The sequence below is a fragment of the Myotis lucifugus genome, unplaced genomic scaffold, assembly GCF_000147115.1.
Source record: "Myotis lucifugus unplaced genomic scaffold, Myoluc2.0 scaffold_310, whole genome shotgun sequence".
NCBI lineage: Eukaryota > Metazoa > Chordata > Mammalia > Chiroptera > Vespertilionidae > Myotis > Myotis lucifugus.
In genome coordinates, this window is record NW_005871358.1 from 1,357,276 (window position 1) to 1,359,408 (window position 2,133).

Consider the following 2,133-nt stretch of genomic DNA (forward strand, 5'->3'; position numbering starts at 1 on the left):
TATCACTCTATTGGAAGTACTATCAGCATAGTCTTTGCAAAAAACCCAAAGCATACTTTCAGGAGTTTTTAGAAATTGTTTGTAATGCTTATGTTTAATTCTTAGGCCAAACGGTTTTCTAATGAAGACAGCATTGTGCTTTGTGCAAGAATGGAAACCTCAAAACCATAAAGCTTCTGGGAGAATAAACTAGGATGGTCCACAGATGTAAGATGAAATCCACAATATTGGAGTTTGAAATGGTTAGAGAGGCCCAGACTACAATACAAGCATAAACCACCATTAGAAGAGTGGAACATAATATGCCCCAAGGTGTCTGAACACTCAGTCTGAACACTTGGAGTGCGGGAAACGAGTTAAGTCGGCTCGCGTGAATTGCGCGTACTCCGCGGGAGCCGTCTTTAACTCGGTTCATATAGATTTGCGGTGGAGTGCGGGAAACGTGTAAACTCGGGCCGATTGTAACTGCGTATTACCAAATATTTGTTTGTAATCCACCCTTTTGGTGGATGGAACAAAACCAAAAGACAGAGCCATCTTATATTTTGGCGGGAAATTCACCCGCACTCCAAGTGTGAATTATGAGGCTTAATCTTCAGTTCAGTCAGCAGAAATTGACAATGCAATTTTTCGTTGTATTTATTATACAGACCATGTACATTGTAGAAGTTTCCTTTAGCATCCACTGCTGTACTTTTTGTCCCAGCACTTTGAGGGCATGCAAATACCACAAAGTCATCAACAAGAACAGGCCATGCTCCTTCTTCATTATAATGAGACATGTCATCTGCAATCATTGTACTGAAGTCTAAAAGAAAATTCCAAGTATCTTTTGCTATTGATTGTTTATGATGTCCCAACAAAAACTTTTTCCATAAGTCTAAGAATTTAAATCTTTCATTAAGCATTAAATTCCAGTAGGCAATGGCCATTTCTAGATCTAAACCTTTTTGTCCTGGATTCTTTGCAAAATTAAAAGTAAACTGTTAAAAAAAAAGTAAACTGGGAAAAATCCTTAAATTGTCCTGGTCCTTACAATTCCTCTTCCATCTTGGGTATCTGGGCCTCTGGGCTATCACTTTCTAAGTCTGTCATGCCCTGCATGAACTCTTGTTTGGAGAACTTGCACTCTGTTGCTGCTCTGAACTTCCATGCAATGATCAACCCAATAGTGTTGGCTTGGCATGAGGGCCAGGTCATCACAGAACTGCTGTATGCCATCTATTCCAATTTTATTTTAACCTTGAGGATCTTTGTGTCTAGTGTATAGATATTCTAACTTCTTCCTGTCCAATGATCCTTTAACACTGTCTCATATATACAATTCAGGATTTGGGGGAAAAATTGGTCTGTTGTAACATCTAACTTTCAGTCATTTTGAGACAGGCATCTTACTGCTGCTTTTTCACTAGGTTGTGTGAAGATCATAAAGTAACCCAGGTTATCCTTCTGCAACAACTTAAACTTGACCATGTTGTGTCCTCTGGGCCTCTTCCCTCCTCCTCCAGCTTCAGGGTGAATGGAGGTTAGGTGGCTCCTCTCCCAGGCTCCTGGGCTCCAGTTCATGCACAGCTGAGGAAGCAGCCCTGGGCCTGGGAGAGGCAGAGGGTTGGGGGCAGGTGTCAGGAGCCCTGTGTGAGTTTTCCCCTGGGGCAGGGTCCTTCCAGGCATGTGTGATTCATCCTTTGATTATAAAGATTGAAGATATTCCTGAGTGTAAAGCAGGGGTCCTCAAACTACGGCCCGCGGGCCACATGCAAATACAAATATTGTATTTGTTCCCGTTTTTTTTTTTGTTTTGTTTGTTTTTTTAAATATATTTTTATTGATTTCAGAGAAGAAGGGAGAGGGAGAGAAAGATAGAAACATCAATGATGAGAGAGAATCACTGATCGGCTGCCTCCTGCATGCCCCCCACTGGGGACCGAGCCCGAAACCTGGGCATATACCCCGACTGGGAATTGAACCGGTGACCTCTAGGCTCCTGGGTCGACGCTCAACCGCTGAGCTACACCCAGCTGGGCCCGTTTTGTTTTTTTTTTTTTACTTCAAAATAAGATATGGTGCAGTGTGCATAGGAATTGTTCAATAGTTTTTTTTTTAACTAATAGTCCGGCCCTCCAATGGTCTGAG

At 42.1% G+C, this 2,133-nt stretch overlaps 1 pseudogene; it reads right to left on the minus strand.

Moving 5' to 3' along the window:
- Positions 1-557: 557 nt before the first annotated feature.
- On the minus strand, positions 558-1,473 carry LOC102427368 (annotated as a pseudogene).
- Between the last annotated feature and the right edge of the window lie 660 nt (positions 1,474-2,133).